Raw genomic sequence first — 25,697 nt, 5'->3', positions numbered from 1 at the left:
ACTTCTCTGTGTTAAGGGTTAGAATATATGGCACATGAATATATATGGCACATGAATATATACAAGAATCAAAATTGTACCATTATATAGACGCTTTGCTGAATAATAGGACCATGTTGCTTTAAGATACTTCTGATTTTCTGCTGAATTATTTCTGTGTAGGACCCACCTAGGCTTCATATAATACCGCAATATTGGGTGGATTCGGTGGATCGGGCTAAAGAACAATACTTATGTACACGGTGATTATGTAGCATATGAGATCAGTAAACAGTAACTCAGAAACGTACATAGTGATATGTAGCGGCATGGGAACGGTAAATAATAACTTAGAAATGTACCCATGATGTAATAACACAAACTCTGTATAAAAGCTGTTCATTTTTGGATTAAAGACAGAGAAGAATCATATTGACATGATACACCTTGTCTTGTGTATTATTTTCTCCGTGCACGTAAAATCTCTACCAAAGATCCAATTTGGCCACAGACAATTAAGACGGGCCACACCCTAGTGCGGCAGAATCAACAGTTGGCGCCCAACGTGGGGCTCAGGACGATACCAGACGATCACAGCCGCAACAAAATCTCCCCCAGGACGGACGTCTTTCCAGCAGGACGAGACTGCAGCTCGAGACCTGGTGAGAAAATATATCATCTTACCTACCCTTCTGTATTCACGTCCGGCTGGGAGGAGATAGTTGGCTGTCTTCTCTGAACCCTTAAACTGACCACGTTTGAAAGTCCTGAGCCTACGGACCCGGTCAGGTATATAATTCCTTAATTGTCTGTGTGTATTATCCGGTCTAACCAATTCGGAGGGTGTATCTAGAATCCATCTAGTATCTGATAAAAACTATTTCATACTGCACTAGGGCTACTAGAAACAAAACAGAGCAGAGTACAAAGGGGGTGTTCACACTGGGTTATCACCCTGGTTCCGACCTTAGACGGTCGAAGAAGTTATATATAGGTATATATATCAGATATACACATATAGGTGCTCACGTCCGGCCATACGCCCACGGTATAAACTGGGCCCGGTGACGTGAATGACACGGTAATTTTTTTTAAGGAAAGAGGTGATTACTAATTTTTCCCCCTCTGCTGAAATATCAACCACCTATTTATAGGTGATTACCACTATTTACTACACCTAAAGTGACAAAAAGCCTAGCCCTAGTTGCCTTGGTAACAAAAGAACAGTGAAAGGGATAAGGAATACATTCATAATAGTTTTTATGTTTTGAAGTATTGATGCATTGTTAAGACACGCCTGTCCGCAGCTCTCATATTGAATATACTGCCATACTGGCTAGACTGCTATTTCAGCTGCATTTCCTGAATCCAAAGTGTTTAACAATCACGCTACATTATCTGTATTCAGTCCGGAGGATACAAAATATAGAGTGTAATAAGTTGTACACACACATACACAGTAACCCTTCAAGCACATTTATAATTACAGTAATCTAAAAGTTTAATTGTCTGCCTTATCTGCTTTGCCTCTCTGCTTTGCTGTTTTGGTTGTTTGCATACGTGATTGTTACCTCAGCCAGCCTGAAAAGGAAAAAAAATATAGATAGGGAGACGTACTGAGCAAATTCACTGTCACTATGGTTCCGGTCCTGCTCTCGGCTTGACCAATGATCGCAGACGTCTGAACTGTGTCTCTCCCAGTGGGCAAGTGGGAGTAGGTGCTTGATTACTCTGAGTGATTTTCCAACCTCTAAGTGGTTGATGACTTCTTGCGGGGTTCCCACCGGACATCACCTGGCTAAGGTGATGGTGTTTTAGCTGCGGCATAGGTTCATAAGTTATATGGGTGGAAGGGTAATTTCAATTACCGTGTTGATGTGACTGAGTGATTGCTCTCTCCCTGAAAAGTATGGTTTGCCCAGGTGTAGATTTTTCACCTCTACAAATCAGGCTGGCATATGGATAGGTAAATTGTGAATTGTTTTGGTGTCAAGGATTCACAGTATTTGATGTCAGAACCAGTTTTAAATTCATTGTCTTTTGTCTTTTGTAGTGTGTATGATTTGCCGGCAGGAGGCGTACTAGCATGTGGTTAAAAATTTTTGAATACATTCTATGTGTGTATACATATATATATGTTGTGAAATTAGAGAATTGGATAAACTAGTTTTGTTCTGCATACTATAATTATAAGGTTCGTTGTTAAAAAAATTTGTTCAGGTAGAAAGAGAATTACTTGAATGGTAATTGCTTGATTTGTACAGATATCTCTGTGAGATCCGAGGTCTATTGTTACTTTTTAGTTATTGTTTTACTAATGTCACTACATTTCTCTGTGAGATGTTTTCTTTGAAATGTTTTAAAGCGAAAGTTTTGAGGAAACAGAAATTTTAACAATTTATCAGGTATTTTTATACTACGCAGTTTCTGGATACACAAAATTTGTGAAATACTCTGGTGTTAGTTGTTGGTTAATTTCCTATATTACTGTGTTCAAGATAGCTAGACATCACTATGTTCACTGAAGACCCCTTTACTCGGACATAAGGAGTACATACAGCTTTTACAGTCACATATCCCACTGTTCATAACCCCGTGAGAATTTGTTTCAAGACGCACACATACATATGTTTTTCAGATATACTCAGAATTCAGATGATAGAATGGGTGGGAGCAGTCAGTCAATATCTATAAGACAGATATGACCCATAGTGGAGTGAGAAAGAAAATGTACGTTAAGAAACCCTCTGATCACGAGGGGAGGAGCATTAGATAAGAAGGGATAGAAGAATGTGTTAATGAGTAGAGAGCAGCGTCCCAGCCTCAGGTGTTATGAGGTGTTACAGGACCCTGAAGCATTTTGTAAGATGGCAGAGGAAGTTAGGAAAAAAAAAAAAAGGGATGAGGAGAGGAATATAACAAGATTGCTGAATTTTGTGCAAAACAAATATTTACACAGGAAGATGTCAGTTGCAATATCTGCATTACATTCATTTATACTTCTACATTCCCGATGACTGGACGTGTGCCAGCCGTCAAACGCAGAATGCAGAATATCGTGAGACTTGTTCTGACTGTTAGATGAGCAACCCAAAGAGCCGTACCTTCTTTCCAACTATTTATATAGACGGCACGTCTTATGCTACATCCTGTCCAGCATCCATTATAGTTTTATTAATTAAAGTAGTTTATGAAAAGAATAATGAAAAAAAAGATGAATATGACATGGAGGTATATAAGTAAACAGAACCGGAGGAGACAGGAAATAAATAGCTCAGACTGATAATCTGCAGTATTTATCATTATATGGTGAGGGGACATAATTATCATCATCATCATCTTTTAAGCCTCAAAGCTCATACTTTTGTACACAATCTACTACATGCAAGGACTCCTGGAAATACCAGGAGACAGATACCCTAGTAAGCAGCTTGCCAGACCCCCCATTCTCCAGGATGTCATGCAGGGAAAAGGAGAACCTGTGGATAGTTTCTTCCACCGATGTAACAAAAAGTTTCTGGATCTCAGATTTGAAATGCAAATTAGTTCCAAGTTGGAAGAAGCTTGACACCCACCAACATCGAGCTCCAGATTTTAATAGGGTATTGGCATACTGATTCCACAACCCATGAAAGTACGTACTCTTACAGCCCGCCCCCCACAAAAATACAGTAGAGAAACAACATCTCTCACCCAGACCGAGGTTGAGGATACTCCTCTCAAATTCCTGGTGGGTCCTGATGCAATCAGAAGAGTAATCAGGGATATTGATCTACTTGCTGAAGAAGTATGTAGTCTTTTCTTTTTTACAGGACACATCTGTAGATCATGTGGGCGTTGAACTAATGGCACTGATCCCAGACTCAATATTGGCAGGCTGAAAATCCAGTTTGTAAAGGTGGGGCCGAAGCCAGTAGCCCTGCTGCCAAGGAAATTGCAATATTCATCCTATTTCACCCTCCATTTCATAATTTGCAATTATTTCTATGAAGTTATGGATAATACATGACTTATGTGCTGTCAATGAAGTTATAGTACTGAACACATCTATGGTACCAAACCCACACACTATGTTTTGTTTTTATCAATTCTATTTATTTTTCTATGGTTCACGGTGATTGACCTGGCCAATGCTTTCTTCAGTTTATTTCTACATGCTGCAAGCCAGTACCTGTTTGTTTTCACACGAGGGCCAGCAATATAGGGGCACAGTATAGCCTCTCTATGTTCACCCGAGCCATGACCACGGTCCTGGAGCCCTGGAAGAGGATACATCCCACAGCCACTTCGTTTTACAATATATATGGATGACCTCTTCCCCTGACTGAAGACAGCCAAGCCAATACTGCTCTTCTACACATACAACCTTTTTATAATTATTTCAAGACTTTCCAAGAAGGTAATCAGTGTGTTTTATATACTAAATTGCAATCACATTTTCACAGCTCTAGGACTGCCAGGCTATACCGAACTGTTTTGTCTGTTTGTCATGAAGAAGCCTGACCATGTAAATGGAGTCCTAACACAGCTTCACGGAGGAAGACAATGCCCTCCTGGCTTCTCCTCTCCAAGACTTGACCAAGTGACTCTGAAGTCCAAACCTGCATGAGAACCGTGTTTGCAACCCACCTGTGCTGGACAAAGCTTCTGATATTTTTTATGGGTCACCAGTTGAAGATCCTGGCCCAAAGCACCTGTCTGCAATGCCCTACTCTGCTCCCGGACAACGTCACCATCTCCAGATGTGCTATCCATAATCCAGCTACTCTTCTACCTCTGCCAAAGGGGGGAGGAAGATGGAGGATGAAAACCACATCTCTGACACATTAGTGGAAGAGGTAGTCGACTCTGAAATGGCTGAACGCGATTGTCTTGCTGTCATGAGGCAAGAGAACACCTGGAAGATCCTGACCTGATGCTCTTTGTGGATAGACCAAGGTATGCAGACCAAGAAGGCCGTTTGCACACTGGTATAGCAGTAGCCACAGAAGATACATGCTGCCAGCAAAACCACTGCCTATATCCAAAAGGCAGGACCGCAGGCCTCGACAGAAGCATACGAGAGGTCCACTCAACATGAAGCTGTCAAGATCAATCTGGAGGGAAAGAGACTTCATCACGGCTAACAGAACTCCGGTCAGACACCACAAAGCCATGCAAGAATTAATGGAGTCCTTGTTGATGCCAGGAAGAGTTGCGGTGGTAAAAGTAAAAGCACACACACTGGAGACACTTCAAGGGAAGCAGTGGGCAACAGGCTAGCTGAAGTAACAGCAAAAGAAGCAGCAGTAATACCGGTTGACACGGAAACAGAGGAAAAGGAATAACACTCCAGAAACAAGTATCCAAGGAAGAAAAGAAGAAATGGACCTAAGATGAAGTTATACAGGATGAAATACGCCAAAGGATGAACAAGGAAAATTTAAGGCCTCGAACAAAACTCTACATACTTGATGCTATACAGGAAACAGGGAAGTCATAGCATAAGAGTTTAGTCTTTCCCTTGGGTCACATACACGCACAAATATAATTGCCTATATGTAGACTAAGTTTAAAAACATGTGACTAAAATGCATTTTCGAGTCTTTTCATCCATCCCAGATCCTGAGGACATAGGAGCCCACCAGATCCTGCCCGGTGACTGAGTCCTCATCACCAAGAGGTTCAACAGACGTACCCTTGAACCTAGAGATGACAGCCTGTCAACTATCGCAGCAGTCCATGGGTCCTCGCTTCCCACTGCAAGGAGATGCCGGATCCATAGTCCAGTAGCGGCTGCCACTCTTCATCCGTCTGCACTTATCCTTCTCCTTATCCTTCTCCTAGCTCAAGGGGTAGGCAGTCACCAAGGGGTTGTCACTCATGAGAAGGGCATACTGACTTTCTGGTATAATGTCTCCACCCCAAGAGTAACATATCAATTTGACTACTGTCTCACAATAAGAATGTCCAGGCCCCATGGCACAGTTTCATATCGGGGTTAATACACAATTCATCTGTGTCACTACTGTAGGGTTAAACTGGGGTCAAACTGTAAGGACTGGTCACTTGTTGGGTGGCACACTGGTGAAAGTGACTGGAGACATCAACCAGCCCAGGCCCTACAGCGAAGGGACAAATGAGGAATAAGCCTATTAAGTCGCATGACCCTGTCCAAAGCCCATTTTAAGGGTCAGAGTGGCCTTCCAAATTCAATACTCCCTGTCACTGCCACTCACTGCCCCAAGGAGGGATGCATAGTTCTGTACCTTACTATTGACAACCCTTCAGAATCAACAATGAGCAAGGGTTATATGTACTAGGCTCAAGTACTAAACTTGGGAGGGAAAATGGTGACACAAAAGGTAAATTTTGGCTAAGAAGCATAGATACCAGTGGGGGGCACACAGGGAGTACCTGACAAATTCAAAGTCGAGAACGAGACAATAGTTGTGTTTAAACCCACCATCCCCGTAAATAAGAATGCAAAGCGGATAAACTATTTATACAATAATCAACAATGGTTTATAAAATACTCTGGGGATGCCATAAAGGCAATTATTGACCCATTAAGTTTGCAAAAGTTATTTTATGTCCTTTGATCATATTTTCTTTAATTCTATGCTGCATAGTTCCATGCCTTAAGAAAATGATGATGAAAACTATGGAAACCACAGTGATGACCATGCATGCCGATTTTGAAGATCCCCTGTATGAAAGATGTCCCAATGAAAACATGCAAGCACCACCTCCGGAATATGCCTGCTTGAAGCAAGCCAACGAGGGAAAGTCCAGGATCTGACTTCCTCCTGTGCAAAGTCCGTTAGGAGGGGGTCCATCTACTAGAGATGGGTCGTCTCGTATATACGGTGAAGATTAGTTAGCTAGGTTCCAGCATTGATGAGATAGGTAGGCCGGGAGGACAGATCGATAGGTTCGACGAGATTAGGATTTTTATTTTGCATATCTCCAAAGGAGGGACTGTTAAGGGGAGAATATATGGCACATGAATATATATGGCACATGAATATATACAAGAATCAAAATTGTACCATTATATAGACGCTTTGCTGAATAATAGGACCATGTTGCTTTAAGATACTTCTGATTTTCTGCTGAATTATTTCTGTGTAGGACCCACCTAGGCTTCATATAATACCGCAATACTGGGTGGATCGGGTGGATCGGGCTAAAGAACAATACCTATGTACACGGTGATTATGTAGCATATGAGATCAGTAAACAGTAACTCAGAAACGTACATAGTGATATGTAGCGGCATGGGAACGGTAAATAATAACTTAGAAATGTACCCATGATGTAATAACACAAACTCTGTATAAAAGCTGTTCATTTTTGGATTAAAGACAGAGAAGAATCATATTGACATGATACACCTTGTCTTGTGTATTCTTTTCTCCGTGCACGTAAAATCTCTACCAAAGATCCAATTTGGCCACAGACAATTAAGACGGAACGACGTGGGTCGCCGCTGGCCAATTGCCTAATGATTCCCAACGACAAACTTTGACTCAAGATATGTCGCTGATGTTGCGACAATGGGAGAGGCTGGTTATCCGAAAGGGACTATTGTACCGTAAAATAACATCGCAGACAACCTTAACGATGGTGGGGCAGGTGGTTACACCTGGGGCCCAACTCCACGAACTGGCTCGAGAGGCTCACGAAAAAGGGGCTCACTTCGGAGCTAAAAAGACCTTGCAATGGCTGCAACAGAAAGCTTACCACCCATGCTTGCCAGCTGTTGTGGACGAAATTTGCTAGACCTGCCGCTCATGCGAGTTAGCCAAATCGCCCGCTCAACGAGCCCCAGTACAGATAATTGTGACCTCAGCACCCCTTGAGCTCTTGATGGTAGATTACCTTACCTCGAGACCAGACCGCGGAGTCTGCCGCCTCCGCAATTTGCAGAAACTTCATACAAGTGTACGGCTGCCCCCAACGAATACATTCTGATCAGGGAGCCTGTTTTTTGGGAAAAGTTATGGAGGATCTACACCATCTCTATGAGATTGATAAATCCCGGACTACACCATATCACCCACAGGGAAAAGGGCCTGTGAGCAATTTAATCGGACATTGATTCAAATGTTGCGTACTCTGGAGAGTGACAAGAAGGCCCGTTGGCCATAATATGTTCCTGAATTAGTATGGGTCTACAACAACCGGGTGCACTGAGTTACTGGCTATACCCCCCTGCTCCCTGTTGTTCGGACGAAAGGGTAAAGGGATCACGGAGGTGGAGTTGGACCCCGAAGAGCCTCAGCCCTGGACCGGAGTGTCGTCTTGGGTCCGAAATCATCGTCACCGCTGCAAACTATTCATCGAATTGTACATACCAAACTCTGAGACTTTGAATACCCAGTAAAGAATACAACTCCACTTCATCACCTCCAAAGCGGAGACTGTGTGCTTGTACTAGATCAACGACCCTAGAACAAATGGGAGTCACGTTGGGAAGAGAGTCCCTATCGGGTCCTACGCCGTATCAACCCTGAAGGACCTGTGTACGAAATACGACCGGAGGAAGATGAAACGCTGCCTACCCGCATTGTGCATCATAATATGCTACGCCCGTGTATTTCCACCGACCCAAAGCAACCGGAACCTGCCCCTTCGACATCTGAGCCGCCGCCTGTGTTTTGGGACCCGGACGATGATGAAGACTTTCCTCCAATGTCCATAGGCCCTCCACTCAATAATGAGCCGACTGACACAGTTAGCCCATCCAGACCAATTGACCCACCACCGTCCACCACCCCGGAAGACCCCACCCCAGTTGAGCTAAGACGCTCCGAGCGGTCAACAGCCGGCAAACCCCCTAAATGATACGAACAAGACCTGTTCCTATGGCAGGAAAAAGTGATGCCCCTATGAATCAATCCTAATAGACTGAGGCCCTCGCCCGAGGACTGGCGAGTTTACAGGATGGAGGAGTGTGGGGAGGAGGACTCCCATGGAGTGTCTGTACCGGAACCAGGGGGGCCGCCATCTGGGTTCCTGAAGGAACAGTACCAGGGGGGCAATGAAGGAGAGGGCATGACTGGAGGTGACAGGTCAACAGGGGGCGGGGAGAGGATAAAAGGAGCAGGGAGCGCGCTGAGAGTTCAGTTGGCAGAGAGGCTGACAAGAGACAGGAAGCCGTGGAGGAGAGAGAGCCGGCTTAACTGATGCTGTTCCATGGGGAGACCATCGGGGGGTCTGTGGAGGGTAAGCGACGAACTCACCGACAAGAGACTTGTGATTTACTCAAATCCGGGCCCGCCCCCGACCCACAGTCAGCCACAGCCGTTAACGCTGTTCCTCGCTCTGGTTTGGCAAGTCCGCGACCCAGAGCCGCCACTGAGATTTCACAGCAGCCCGCTGCGGCGGCTTTCCCACTGCCTCCCTGCCTCAGCCCGCAGCTGCGGCCTCTTCATCACCGACAGCAGTGGACGCCATCTCGTCACAGTCGGCAGTTGAGGCCTACTCCCCATCTGCAGAGGAACCCTTAGCGTAGGCCTGCTAACGGTCACTTCTGGAAACTGCGACTAGTGTTGAGCGATGCCACCCGATATTGAAAAATATCGGATCGGATTGGATTGGCCGATATCCAAAAAGTATCGGGTATCGCCGATTCCGATCCCGGAAGTCCCATTCAAGTCTATGGAACAGAAATATCGGAATCTTTCCTTGTAGGTTAATTATACATGAAGAAAAACAACTAATAATAATGTAGAATGTATTGTGTGAGGTGTAGGAGACATTAAAGCCATAGAGGTTTAGCCCAATCAAATGGAATAGCAGGAATTATTTTTTTATTTATAGACGTTCGGAGTTACAAAGATATTGACTATGTTAACCTCTTTTATATTTTGTCAGATATGTATGTTTCACTACTTCCATGCTCTTCACCTTCTTTTTTACTTCTCCCACACTTTCTCCTTCATCATCCTCAGCAGCAGCATCTTTTTCATCAACTTCTTCTTCACCTTATTCATCTTCTTCTTCTTCACCTTCTTCCTATTACACTGGGGAACAATTTGAAAAAAAATTTCTGTTGAGTTAGGTTTTTGAGCTGATTTATACTAAAATTGGCATGCTGATTCCAAAAATGTAGTCAGTTTTTTTCTATCACGTCAAGTTTTTCCTCCTCAACTTACCTGCCATAGAAGCACAATTGCACTGATTTCTGTAATAAGACTTGTTATCTGAGTACAATTCGACTCATATAGAGCTACGTGGCAACTTGTAAGAGTAGTCACAACTGAGACAGTGTGGTGAGAGGCAGGGCTGCCACTAGGAATTTCGGGGCCCCATACTGGCAACATTTATGGGGCCCCCTTGAGACTCCGCCCAGGCTCCACCCCAGTTCCGCCTCCACCCGAGCTCCTCCTTCACCATGCGAACCTTCCAAAATCCCTCTGCGCTTTCATCGAAAAACTTCACCATGCCCTCAATTACACATTAACACCATATCACATACCAAGCCATCAGTTTTTGTTTTGACCAAAGGATTTTTTAAGCCTGCCACCACGACAAGGTAGACTCTATTGGCAGGGCCCTACTGTACTCTAACCTAATAAACATTAATAAACTTATATTTTGGTAACCTTCTTTGTTGGTAACCTTTTTGTTAGTTTTTTTTTGTAAACTTTTTAGTCTGTCAACTTTTTCCCAATAATATAAACTCACTTGCATCAATAATTCCCACACCCCAGCCCTTCCAAACCCCAAACACAACTTCTAAGTGTCACGTCTCCGTCAGATTTGAGGCCTGCAGTTCCGGTCGCAGCCACTAGGAGGCGCCGGACCGCCACTTCGCCGTCAGACTCAGGGACGGCTGCTCCTGCCTCGGCCACTGGGAGGCGCCGTGGTTCTATTACGTCACCGTCAGACTCAGGGCCTATGGTCCCAGCTTTAGCCACTAGGAGGCGCCGGTCTGTCACGTCACCGTTGGATTCGAGGCCTGATGTTCCGGTCACGGCCACTAGGAGCCGCCGGACCGCCACTTCACCGTCAGACTAGGGGATGGCTGTTCCTGCCTCGGCCACTGGGAGGCACCGTGGTCCACCCGTGAGTTATGGTGGTGACAGAGAAGTGGCTCCTGCTCAGGCATCTGGTGGGCGCAGGCTCCGCCCCTCTGTCAGTCATCAGGGGGTTACTGCATCACCGTCTGGCCTGGTCCTGGGGGTGGCCCTAATGACATCACCAGTCCAGGAACCTGTGAGGGATGACCTGATCCCTCAAATACCTTGGGACTGGTCTTGCAAGCCGCCGGATATATTCTTGGTTCCCCTGTGTGTTACTTAGTGATTGATTTCTGTTTGACTCTGACCTCAGCCTGGATTTCTGACCCCTCTTTTGCCTGACGATTCTGTACTTCTGCTACTCTCCTGGTTTGTGACCTTGGCCTGGATATTCTGACTCTGCTACTTCCTAACGATTCTGTACCTCTGCCGCCCTCCTGGTTTTTGACTCTGACCTTGGCCTGAAATTGACTCTGCTATTGCCTGCCGTTTTTGTACTTCACTCTGATGACCGTCCTGCTCTGGCCGCTGCTCATATTCAGACAGCTACCTCCTTGGCTCTGTTGTAAATCCAGATCCCTGTATAGGGGTAAAGGGTATCAGTGTTTCTCGGGGTGTTGCCTGGCTGCAGCCCAGAACCGCAGACGGACGTTACACTAAGCTACTGGATTATCCTGAGCACTGCTGCCTTATGTTATCATTGGGCAGGTCAGGATCATCCAGTAGCTTATATATATATTGCTATTGGGGAGTCGAAAGGCAATGGGGAAGGAATAATTATACATTCATTCCTTCCCCATCCCACTTCGACTCCACAATAGCAATGAATATATACGGTAAGTACAATCACATACTAAAATGGTGGACAAACGAATACATGGACTTGTTATTTACTCACACAGCCGGTTTTGCCGCCGCGCCCACCACCCAGTCAAGAAGAATCTAATGGTCGTCTCAGCCTGCCCACCGCTGCTGCCTCACCAAATAAATGGAAAGGGTATATTATTGCATATATAATAAATGATTAGACACTACCAAAAATACCTTTATTGGTAATTATTAAAAACCGATAAATTATAGAACGCAAATACACCTCAAAACTTAACTGTAAGTGATTATGTCAAACAAATACAATTAATAAATTAGGAGTCAAGAAAATAGGGCTGATCACCCCATTTAGTTTACTAACTTTTAGGCCCTGTGCAGACGGTGCGGATTCTGCTGCAGATCCGCAGCAGAACTGCAGGTGATGTACAGTACCATTATTGTCTATGTAAAACAAAATCCGCTGTGGACATGCTGCGGATTTTTCTGCACGGATTTTGTGCGGAATTAAAAGAAGCAGCATGTGACTTCTTTTGGGCGGTTTTGCTGCAATTTTCCACCTGCTCCATTCTTGAAATCCGCAGGGAAAAACTGCACAAAAACTGCAGTAAATCCGCACAAAATATGCACTAAATCCCCAGGAAAAATGCTGGTCATTTGACCTGCGGATTTAGTAAAATCTGCGCAGAAAAATCCGCAGCAGAATCCGCACCGTGTGCACATAGCATTAAACAGTCAGAATTCAAAAACTCTTTTGGCTATGTTCCCACGGTCAGTAAACGTTGTATAATACCAGAACAGGGAGGGCACCATCAGGAAAAACAGACCAAATATATCGGGGATCCAACCGCTGTATGTCAAAAAGTAGATCCAAATAGAAAAAAAAGAAAGCAAAGTAGACATACACACATGCACGGATCACCCTTATAAAGTTAATTTTTAGTACATATAGATGTGCAGAAAAACACCACAAATGATAAAAACATGTAAAATATATGCAGGTGTCACCAAACGTGACCTGTATATAAGGGAGCGGCTAGACGGTCCTGGGCAATATATACAGTAAATGTACAACAATATTCAATAAAAGTTCAGTATTCTATGTAGCATGCCAGAGCAACAAGTATATAATAAACACATATATTCAGTGTATTCGTTGTGGCCAATGAAATCCTCCGAATTTCAAATAACTCTATAATCAAAAAAGTCTTATGCTTAAACAAGAAATATTGATAATATTACAACAAGCCACCTTATAAACAAACAGCCATGTTAGCAATATGATTGGCACCTAATAAAAACCAAATACAAGCGGATAGTATGTTAATCAAAAGCCCAAGACAATAGAAAAGGCCGCTTTTTGTAATACCCTTTTCTTATGATAAGCCACCCTTGCTACTAGCAGAACAAAGACATGCTCACTGAACATGACGAGCCATAATGAATGCCCTGGCCCCAGGAAAGGGATGCCACTCTTGTTACTTGACACGTTTTGTCACTAATGTGACTTCATCAGGAGTGGAAGAAGTCACTTTTCATAAGAAAAGGGTATTATCATAGTATTTCTAGTAACCCCTTTTTTTCTACTCTAACTTTAACCCTGTTTACAAAGCAGCCTTTTCTATTGTCTTGGGCTTTTGATTAACATACTAACCGCTTGTATTTGATTTTTATTAGCTGCCAATCTAAAATCTAATCTTATTTTCACAAAAATGATCTTTTCACCCCCAATGTTTGTTTTTCCCCAAGTGTAACATGAGAAATTGGACCCTAACAGTACTTGTGCAATTTGTCCTGAGTAGGCTGATACCCCATATAGGACTACAGGCTGAGCTGCAGGTGGAGACAATGTGCCTACTAATCTTGGCACTGGAGATCTGTCCCCCTGGGCCCTGGCTCACCCCATCAGCCGGGCCTCCTGGGTCCCCCCCATCATCAGCCCCTCAGACCCCCCCTGTGAACAGCCAGGCCCCCCCATCATCAGCTGGGCCCCCCAGACCCCCTCACGGACAGCCGGGCCCCTTGGTGCCCCAGACCCCCCCACGGACAGCCGGGCGGGCCCCTGGGTGACCCCCCATGGACAGCCGGGCGGGCCCCTGGGTGACCCCCCACAGACAGCCGGGCGGGCCCCTGGGTGACCCCCCCACAGACATCCGGGCGGGCCCCTTGGTCCCCCCCCACGGACAGCCAGGTGGGCCCCTGGGTCCCCCCACACGAACAGCCGGGCGGGCTCCTGGGTCCCCACCATCATCAGCTGGGCCCCTGGGTCCCCCAGGCCCCTGGGTGACCCCCCACGGACAGCCGGGTGGGACCCTGGGTGACCCCCCACAGACAGCCGGGCGGGCCCCTGGGTCCCCACCATCATCAGCTGGGCCCCTGGGTCCCCCAGGCCCCTGGGTGACCCCCCACAGACAGCCGGGCGGGCCCCTGGGTCCCCACCATCATCAGCTGGGCCCCTGGGTCCCCCAGGCCCCCCACGGACAGCCGGGCGGGCCCCTGGGTAACCCCCCACGGACAGCCAGGCAGGCCCCTGGGTCCCCCACCATCAGCCAGGCCCCTGGGTCCCCACCATCATCAGCTGGGCCCCTGGGTCCCCCAGGCCCCTGGGTGACCCCCCACAGACAGCCGGGCGGGCCCCTGGGTCCCCACCATCATAAGCTGGGCCCCTGGGTCCCCCAGGCCCCCCACGGACAGCTGGGTGGGCCCCTGGGTGACCCCCCACGGACAGCCAGGCAGGCCCCTGGGTCCCCCACCATCAGCCGGGCCCCTGGGTCCCCACAGGACCCCCAGACTCCCCCCCATGATATGACACAACCGGGCCCCCAGAGACTCCCCACAACAACCGGCCCCCAGAGACTCCCCACAACAACCGGCACCCGGCGCCAGGGCCCCCAGAGTCTCCCCCCAACTTCAGACTGAGACAACAGGCCCCCCTCGGCCCCCAATGTCCCCATCCCCATGAATCATGATCAGCAGGCTGCAGCCAGACAGACATAAAAAGAATTCACTTACCTGCTCGCTGGCCGTCCACTCCTCCACAGCACCGTCAGACCGTGACCCGCCGTCCCCGGGACCCGACGTCTTCTTCTGCTCTGGTGCTGGCCTGCAGCCAGTCCCACGCTGACGCCACGTGCATACCGCTCTTCAGCTTTCTCAGGAATGAGGAAGTGAAGAGGCAGCGTGTGACGTCACATCACGTGGTGAGCCGGGGGCGGTGCTGGGAGTGACCATGATCCAACCATGGTGCACTGGGGACTGGGGAAGAGGAGCCAAGCGCTGGCCAGCTGTCCTGTCACAGTCAGTCTGAGTGAACTGAATGTACAGTCAGAGGCGCAGAGGCCTGGGGGAGAACGGGGGGGCCCGAACCGCTGAAATATTTGTAGGGGGGGCCCGGCCGGGACCCGAGCGGCGAGCGCGGACCAGGCTGCAGCGCCCAGCTTGCTCAGGCGCCGCCGCGGCTGCCGGGCCCGGGCGGGCCCCCGGGGCGGCGGGGCCCCATACAGGTGTAATGCCTGTAATGCCCTGATGGCGGCCCTGGTGAGAAGTGTGTACAGCTCCCAATACGTCATAATTATCAATATCTTTACACAAAAAATGTATCATAGTATATCATAGTAGGAATAAATAGGATTTGTGATAGCTTTTCTCTTTACATTGGGCGCTTAGTTGTAATTTATATATCTTTTATGATTTTTTTCTTTGTTAGTTTTCAAAGCTTGTAACTTTCCATCTCAGTGTTTTATTTACTTATGTACATATTTCCTTTGTTTCAGATCATGTCTGCTCCTTCTTCCTCTCGTCGTAAATGCTTAAACAACCCTGACTCCTTCTGCTATATTTGTGGTGTTTTCAGCATTCCAGTTCAAAGGGCAAACATCAGTGCATTTGTCAAACAAGCATATTTTGCATATTTTAAAGTAAAACTCGGTGATCAAGATAAGCCAGGGGCCCCTCACATAGTGTGCAAGCAGTGTGTCGAGAGTTTACGGATGTGGACCAAAGGAACACATGAAAAGTTGGCATTTGGTATCCCCATGGTGTGGAGAGAGCAAAAAAGTCATTCCACAGACTGTTACTTCTGTTTAGTGAAAACATCAGGATTTAACAGGAAAAATAAAAGTAAAATAGAATATCCAAATCTACCGTCAGCTATCAGACCAATGCCTCATTCAGCTGAAATTCCAGTGCCAGTTTTCGAACAGCTACCATCTCTAGAAGTTCTGAGTGATGTTGACGAACACAGTGACAGCAATGATGCAGAATTTGAAAGTCACAAGGATTCAGTTCGTAAGGGATTTGATCAGCACTAGTTAAATGATTTAGCACGTGAATTGGGCTTATCAAAAAAAGCTTCAGAATTACTAGCATCAAGGCTGAATGAGAAACAGTTACTTGAACAAGGAGCGAAGGTATTATACTTTCGTACTAGAGAAAGTACATTTTTGCAGTACTTTCGGTCTGACAGCGGTTTTGTGTTTTGCCATAATATTCCTGGTTTACTACAAGAATTAGGGCTTTCAATGTACAATCCAAATTAATGGCGACTGTTTATTGATAGCTCAAAGCGGAGTCTTAAGTGTGTCCTTCTACACAATGGCAATTAATTTGGTGCAGTCCCTATTGGGCATTCTGTCTCTCTTCGTGAAGAACATGGAGATGTAAAGAGAGTTATTGAGTTATTGAAACATGACACACACAATTGGATCATCTGTGTTGACCTTAAAATGGTTTGCTTCCTTCTTGGTTAGCAACGTAGGTACACAAAGTATCCCTGCTTTCTCTGTATGTGGGATAGCAGAACTCGAGAAAAGCATTGGGTTGAGTCGAATTGGCCTCCAAGATCTGGTCTTAAACCTGGAGATCCTAACATTCTACATCAGCCACTTGTTGACAGGAAGAATATACTATTCCCACCTCTGCACATAAAACTAGGTCTCATGAAGCAATTTGTAAAAGCATTGCCAACTGATGGTGACTGTTTTAAGTACATCATGTTGGCACTTCCTGGACTGTCCATTGAAAAAATCAAGGCTGGTGTGTTTGATGGTCCACAAATTCGACAGCTCCTCAAAGATGAACATTTCACCGGGACTATGTCAGATCTTGAGAAGAATGCTTGGTTATCATTCAAAGACGTCGTCAAGAACTTTCTTGGAAATACACGTGCAAGTAATTACAAAGAAATTGTTCAGAAACTATTGGAGAGCTACAAAGCGCTTGGTTGCAACATGAGTATTAAACTACATTTTCTGCATTGCCATCTTGCCAACTTTCCGGAAAATCTTGGTGCTGTTAGCGATGAGCAAGGTGAACGATTTCACCAAGATTTGAAGGTTATGGAAGACCGTTACCAGGGTAGATGGGATGTACATATGATGGCTGACTATTGCTGGAGCATCAAACGTGATTGTCCTCAAGTTAAACACTCCAGAAAAAGCTATAAATGTACATTTTTACCTTAAATACTTGCATATATATACATATATATCCTTTGTAAAAAACATGATAGTGTTAAAAAACATATTTGTCATGCCTATTTCTTATATATTTCATTTTTTGTTCATATTTGTACTATTTAAAAAAAAAAAAAAAACTTTTTAGGTACAGTAGTTTACATATTTTTGAGAAGACAAAAATCCTATAGTTCAAAAACTTGACGTGATAGAGAAAAACTGAGATAATTTCTGGATTCAGCATCCAAAAATTAATTAAGAACAGTTGTCTGACCTAACTCCTAAAAAATTGCGTTCCCCAGTGTTATTATTTTTTTTTTTACATTCTTCATATTCTTCTTATTCAACTATTATTCTTCTTCATATTCTACTTCTTCATCTTCTTCCTATTCTTCTTCTTCATCATATTCTTATTTATGACAGGCATTCCTGTAGTTATTATCTATAAAAGTTTGAATATTACACCTTCCATTCTGCCTGTCACAAAAGATTTACAACAGGATTTGTCCGCGTTCAGTTTGGCCTGCAGCAGCAGCAGGCATTTTCCAGGGGCACTCGAGGAGGAACGGACTCACCCCCATATACTGCTTAGTCTTCTTCTGCTTATAATTTAGATAATATCATTTGCTCTGATTTTTAGTCTTATGCTTAATGTTCTTCTGCTTTGGGTTTTTCTGCTTCTTGGTCTTCTGTCTCTTGTTGTTCTGCATCTTGGTGGTTGTCTTCATGTTCTTTGTCCTCTTGGTCATCTTCTTGTGGTTCATCTTTTTGGTCTTCTTCGGTGTGGTCTTCAGGGTCATCATCTTCAGGGTCGTCAGGGAGATCCAGAGTGAGAACTAAAAACCATATCCACAAGCTCGAACTTGGAAAAGTAGCAGAAGGTACAATAAGGCAGAGGAACTGCTGAGTACCAGCTGACGGTACTGGAACCCGGATGGTTAGCAAAAGGAACAAGAGCAAATGGAAATAGTGAGGACCAGCTGACGGTGCTGGAACCTGGAGGGGCAGCATAAGGAACAAAAGCCAATGGAAAAACTGTGGACCAGCTGACGGTGCTGGAACACGGTTACTAAGCAGGAGGTACCTGTGCTACAAAGCACTACCAAGGACCAGCAGACGTTTCTGGAGCTCGGATACCGAGAAGGAGGCACCTAGCCCAAAGGCACTGCCGAGAACCAGCTGATGGTGCTGGAACCCGGATGGGTTGCAGAAGGTACCCATAAAGTTGCAAGGCTGCGAGCAGGCCGCAGTTACCAAAACCCACAGTCCAACAGGGGGTGCTTGTCCTATTGGCACTACGGAACCAGCCTTTATTACCAGAACCCGCAGCCCACATAGGAAGCTCCTAACCTGCAGGCACCATAGACTCGACTAACCCGACCGCAACACGACAGGACAACGTATTGGTGGCAAAGTGACATTGACACTCCCTGGAAACAGCAGGTGTGCTGGAACCAGGCTGGGCAGGAGGGAGTACCCGTGCCAAAGACACTGCCGAGAACCAGCTGACGGTGCTGGAACCCGGATGGGTAGCAGAAGCTGCAAGAGCAAATGGAACTAGCAAGGACCAGCTGACGGTGCTGGAACACGGAGGGGCAGCAGAAGGAACAAGCGTCAATGGCACAACCGTGGACCTGCTGACGGTGCTGGAACACGGTTACTAAGCAGGAGGTACCTGTGCTACAAAACACTAACAAGGAACAGCAGACTTTGCTGGAACTCGGATACAGAGAAGGAGGCACCTAGGCCAAAGGCACTGCCAAGAACCAGATGACGGTGCTGGAACCCGGATGGGTAGCAGAAGCTGCAAGAGCAAATGGAACTAGCAAGGACCAGCTGACGGTGCTGGAACCCAGAGGGGCAGCAGAAGGAACAAGAGCCAATGGCACAACCGTGGACCAGCTGACGGTGCTGGAACAGGGTTACTAAGCAGGAGTTACCTGTGCTACAAAGCACTACCGAGGAACAGCAGACATTGCTGGAACTCTGATACCGAGAAGGAGGCACCAAGGCCAAAGGCACTGCTGAGAACCAGCTGACGGTGCTGGAACCCGGATGGGTAGCAGAAGGTACCCATAATAAATAAAGTTGCAAGGCCGCGAGCAGGCCGCAGTTACCGAAACCCACAGTCCAACAGGGGGTGCTTGTCCTATTGGCACTATGGAACCAGCCTTTATTACCAGAACCCGCAGCCCACATAGGAAGCTCTTAAACTGCAGGCACCATAGACTCGGCTAACCTGACTGCAACACGACAGGACAACGTATTGGTGGAAAAGTGACTTTGACACTCCCCGTAAACAGCAGGCGTGCTGGAACCAGGCTGGGCAGGAGGGAGTACCCGTGCTAAAGATACTTCTGAGCAGCAACTGGCGATGTTGGAGCCCAGGGTCAATCATGCAGCAGGCTGAGGCCTACTTGGAGCAAGTTTTATATCGGTTGTACACTACTACTGATTTTAACCGTGCTCCACTAAGGCCTCTGGCTCCACTGTCTCTAGTCTTTCCCCTGACCTACAATCCCGCAAGTTAATGCTCTGTAGTGGCGTCTTCACAATCCACACTTGTTCCGGTGTTACTGGGGCTCAGTCACGTCAGTTATTCCCCTGATGTGTGTCCGGCAATGTCTCCTGCTCTGTCTACATTCCCACTAATAGTAATGGGAATGTGGACAGAGCAGGAGACATTGCCGGACACACATCAGGGGATCAACTGACGTGACTGAGCCCCAGTAGCACAGGAACAAGAGTGGATTGTGCAGAAGCCACTTCAGAGCAGCAACTGGCAGGGTTGGAGGCCAGGGGAAATACTAGAGACAGTGGAGTCAGAGGCCTAAGTGGAGCACGGTTAAAAACCAGTAGTAGTTTGATTGTGGAGGCAGCAGTAGACATTGCCGTCCACACAACAGGGGAACAGCTGACGTTACTGAACCCCACTAACACAAGAGCTAGTGTGTTCTTCTCTGTGAAGACGACACTTTTGAACACCAACTGGCATTGTTGGAGCCCAGGATCAAGCATGGAGCAGGCTGAGGCCAGATGTAGTGTGATTTTGGAGACAGCAGGAGACATTGCCGTCCACACAGCAGGGGAACAGCTGACGTTTCTGAACCACACTAACACAGGAGCTAGTGTGTTTTTCTCTGTGAAGACCGCACTTCTGAACACCAACTGGCGTTGTTGGATCCCAGGATCAAGCATGGAGCAGGCTGAGGCCAGATGTAGTGTGATTTTGGAGACAGCAGGAGACATTGCCGTCCACACAGCAGGGGAACAGCTGACGATTCTGAACCCCACTAACACAGGAGCTAGTGTGTTTTCTCTGTGAAGACGGCACTTCTGAACACCAACTGGCGTTGTTGGAGCCCAGGATCAAGCATGGAGCAGGCTGAGGCCAGATGTAGTGTGATTTTGGACACAGCAGGAGACATTGCCGTCCACACAGCAGGGGAACAGCTGACGTTTCTGAACCCCACTAACACAGGAGCTAGTGTGTTTTTCTCTGTGAAGACGGCACTTCTGAACACCAACTGGCGTTGTTGGAGCCCAGGATCAAGCACGGATCTGGCTGAGGCCTGATGTTTTTTGCATGTGGAGGCAGCAGGAGACATTTCCATCCACAAAGCAGGGGAACAGCTGATGTTACTGAACCCCACTAACACAGGAGCTAGTGTGTTTTTCTCTGTGAAGACACCACTTCTGAACACCAACTGGCGTTGTTGGAGCCCAGGATCAAGCATGGAGCAGGCTGAGGCCAGATGTAGTGTGATTTTGGAGACAACAGGAGACATTGCCGTTCACACAGCAGGGGAACAGCTGACGTTACTGAACCCCACTAACACAGGAGCTAGTGTTTTTCTCTATGCGGACAGCACATCCGAGCGACAACTGACTGTGTTGAAGCCCAGGATCAATCATGCAGCAGGCGGAGGCCAACTTGCAGCAAGTTTTATATAGGTTGTAGACTACTAGTGATTATAACCGTGCTCCACTATGGCCTCTGGCTCCACTGTCTCTAGTATTTCCCCTGGCCTCCAACCCCGCTAGTTACTGCTCTGAAGTGACATCTACACAATCCACACTAATTCCTGTGTTACTGGGGCTCAGTCACGTCTGATGATCCCCTGATGTGTGTCCGGCAAGGTCTCCTGCACTGTCCACATTCCCACTAATATTAATGGGAATGTGGACAGAGCAGGAGACATTGCCGGACACACATCAGGGGAATTACTGACGTGACTGAGCCCCAGTGACACAGGAACAAGTATGGATTGTGCAGGCACCACTTCAGAGCAGCAACTGGTGGGTTTGGAGGCCAGGGGAAATACTAGAGACAGTGGAGCCAGAGGCCTAAGTGGAGCACGGTTAAAAATCAGTAGTAGTTTGATTGTGGAGGGAGCAGGAGACTTTGCCGTCCACACAGCAGGGGAGCAGCTGGCATTACTGAACCCCACTAACACAGGAGCTAGTGTTTTTCTGTGTGCAGACGGCACTTCTGAGCGACAACTGGCTGTGTTGAAGCCCAGGGATTACAGTTCAGGTGGTAGAAACATAAACACAACAGGAGACCTGGATACTGTTGCCAACCAATTATTTATTCTGGAAGAGGACTGTCAAATTCTGGCGAGATCCAGGCCTTGTTCATTTTCAGAAAAGTAAGCCAGTCAACGTTACCAGAGGATAGTCGCGTGCGACGGTCTGTTAGTACACCACCTGCGGCACTAAAGATGCGTTCCGATAATACACTGGCAGCAGGGCAAGCCAGCACCTCCAATGCATACTGGCTAAGCTCTGGCCATGTATCAAGCTTAGAGACCCAAAACTTGAAGGGGGAAGAGCCATCTGGGAGTACAATGACAGGGCAAGACATGTAGTCTGTCACCATCTGACAGAAACGTTGCCTCCTGCTGACTGGAGCCGTCTGTGATGGTGTAGACAATTGTGATGGACACACCAAACTTTGCCACATTTGGGCCATAGTGGTCTTGCCTTGTGCTGAGGCGCTGCCTCTGCTCCCTCTTTGTGCAGAGCTTCCTCCACTGCCTCGACGCACAGAGCTGCTTTGTAATGCACTAGCAGCACTGCGGTCGGATGGAATGGAGAACATAATGGACTGCACCAGTGTGTCTTGGTACTCCCGCATTTTACGCTCCCGGTTCAACGGTGGTATGAGGCTTTGTAAGTTGTCCCGGTAGCGAGGATTTATGAAGGTGTACACCCAATAATCAGCCCTGTTGAGGATGTGGGCGATGCGGTGGTCGTTTCTCAGGCACTGCAGCATGAAATCAACCATGTGCTGCAGACTCCCAACTGCCAAAGAAATGCTGTCCCCTGCTTGAGTCGTCATCTCTGCCTGCTCTGCATCACCCCACCCTCGCTGTACATACTGACTAGAGCATTGTGTACCACCCTCCTCTGGAGAGATGTCTTCCTCCTCCATTGACTCCTCCTCATCCTCCTCACAAAGTGTCCCCTGCCTAGGCCTTTGTGAGGAACCACGTAGCACAGACTGTCCAGAAGCAGATGGCATTTGTGACTCCTCATCCTCCACCTCTTCCAAAACCTCCTCCCTTAGTGCTTGCAGTGTTTTTTGAAGCAGGCAGATAAGGGGGACAGTCATGCTGACTAGTGCATCATCTGCACTCGCCATCCGCGTGGAAACATCGAAGGCACGCAAAACAAGGCAGATGTCCTTCATAGAGGCCCACTCAGTGGTGCTGAAGTGTGACCGGCGCACAGTGCGATTTGTTTGCGCCTGATGCAGCTGGTACTCCATGACTGCTGCTCACACAACCGCTCCAACATATGTAACGTTGAATTCCACCTGGTGGGTAGGTCACATATGATGCGATGTTCCGGAAGGCGTAATCGGCGCTGCAGAGCAGCAAGGCGCGATCTTGCCGTGCTGGAAAGCCGCAAGTGAGCACACTCTATGCGGCCCTTGTGCAGCAGTGCATCAAGATCCGGATAGTCCCTCAGAAAGCTCTGCACGACCAAGTTGAGCACATGTGCCAGACATGGGATGTGAGTGAGGTTGCCTAGGCCCAGAGCTGCCACCAGATTTCGGCCATTGTCACACACTACCAAGCCTGGCTGCAGATTCGCTGGCACAAACCACACGTCGCTCTCCTGCTTGATGGCATTCCAGAGCTCCTGCGCTGTGTGGCTTCGATTCCCCAAAGAAATTAATTTCAGTAAGGCCTGTTGACGTTTGGCCACGCCTGTGCTAATATCGGTCGTAACAGGCTCCTGCTGCGCTGTTTCTGAGGAACTTGAGTAGGAGGAGGAGTCAATGTGTACGGACTGGATTCCTGCAATCCGTGGAGTTGGCAGAACACGTAGAGAGAGCCACTCTCCAGATCTGTACCCGGCTCCACAACATTGACCCAATGGGCAGTGAGGGAAAGGTATCGTGTCTGTCCATGGTTACTGGTCCACGCATCGGTGGTCAGGTGGACCTTGCTACTGACGGCGTTTAGTAGCGCATGTTTTATTTTTCCCTTCACCTGCTTTTGCAGGGCAGGGACGGCTTGCCTGCTGAAATAAAAGCGGCTGGGCACGGTGTATTGTGGCACTGCCAATGCCATGAAGTTCCGGAAGGTGTCAGTCTCCACCAGCCTGAATGAGAGCATTTCAAGGGCCAGTAGTTTGGCAATGCCAGCATTCAGAGCCTGTGCTCGGGGATGGTTTGCCGAGTATGGCTGCCTTTTATCCCAAGCCTGTGCTACCGATGGCTGTAGAGTGGCCTGGGAGTGTGAGGATGACTGGGAACATGGTGCTGTGGGTGGATTGTCACTGGGTCTCCGGACAACAGTGCCAGAGGTTCTTCCTTGGCGATCTTGTGAGGAAGCCGAACCAGCTGTGTGTGAGCTGGAGGAAGAGGACCCAACACGAGCTGAAGAGGTAGTAGGTGGTGCTGTACGTTGGCCTATGTCTTCAGTGTGTCTGTGTAACTCCACCTCATGCTTGGTCCGCACATTTTTCCACATATTTGTGGTATTGAGGTTGCTGACATTTTTCCCTCTTTTGACAAAGCAAATGTCATCTGCAACTGTGTCAAAAAAGGACCATGCACTGGCAGTCTTGGGAGCGCCCGTTTTGGCTTTTGGAAGAGGAATGCTCCTAACGGGTGCCGAAGTAGAGGCTACAGGCAACCAAGTCTGCTCCCTCCCTCTCCCTCCTGTTTTGGTCGTTCGGGGAATCTCTTCCTCAGAGCTGCTCCCACCACCTTCCTGTTCCTCACGCCATTCATGGGTCAAGGACCTCATCATCTACACTCCCCTCTTCAAACACCTGCTTCTCCTGGTTTGTCTCGCCAGCACCGTATGCACCAGAAAGTGGCATCTGAGTCTCGTCATCATCTGATGCGTAATGAGGTGTGCTGACCATAGGCACTGGCCCACCCGCCTCTTCAGATTCAGAGGGACAAAGAACTTGCGCATCACTGCATACTCCCTCTTCTTCACATTCTGGAATGCTGCTTGGCTGGCCCCCTCTTTCCAAGCCAAAAGATTCAGAGAACAGAAGTAGAGACTGTGATGGCTCCTGTCCAGGGCTCTCTGACTGCCTGGGCACTTTGACAGATGGTGAAGAGACAGATGGTTGCTCTTCAGTGCTCTTGCCCTGAGAGGACGTGGAAGTCATTGAAGTCGATGCGTTAGCTGCCATCCATCCGACAACGGCTTCAATTTGTTCCTCCCGCAGCAGTGGGGTACGGCGAGGTTCTACAAAGCTGCGCATAAAGGACTGTTGCCTGCTAAAACTGGGGGATGCTGACTCACTGGTGCCCGCAGCAGGCACAGAATCCCCACGTCCTCTCCCTGTAGAATCCCCACGTCCTCTCCCTGCAGAATCCCCACGTCCTCTCCCTGCTGAAACGCCATGCCCACGTGTCTTACTCCCTGCCTTCTTCATCTTGGTAGACTGATAAAGATAGGCAGAAAAGTACAAAGGGGGGGCTTAGTGTGCTTATTCCTGAACAGCTGGTAACAGGTATAAGAAACACTAATTTTATGAAGTGTGTGTGTGGACTACACTTTAATATGAGCTAATATGGCCTACACAACTGTCAAATGGAGTGTTTGGTGAACTTTATTTTGTTTGTTTTTTTTCAAAAAAACTAAAAGGATGTGACCAAAGATTTGAAAGCGATAGTATCACAAACTTTTTAGAGCTATTACAATGCAGGAAGGTAACCGACAATGCAAAAGATGAGGCTCCAAAAAATAGGGTAATACTAATCTGACTGCAGCTGAAGGGCACAAGCCAGAAAAAAGGCTCCACTATCTACTCCTATATAGTGTTTGCAACCAACCAATGTAGATGGATAAGGATGGATGCACACTAATAGGAGAATAAAAAATGAGCTGCAATAAAAGAAAAATATGTGTGAGGCAGTGACGCACGCTGAACGGCCTACAACCAGACGTAGCTG

The sequence above is a fragment of the Dendrobates tinctorius genome, unplaced genomic scaffold (genome assembly GCF_039654945.1).
Source record: "Dendrobates tinctorius isolate UK_male_01 unplaced genomic scaffold, ASM3965494v1 ptg000140l, whole genome shotgun sequence".
NCBI lineage: Eukaryota > Metazoa > Chordata > Amphibia > Anura > Dendrobatidae > Dendrobates > Dendrobates tinctorius.
Note: the sequence above shows the minus strand (reverse complement) of the source record.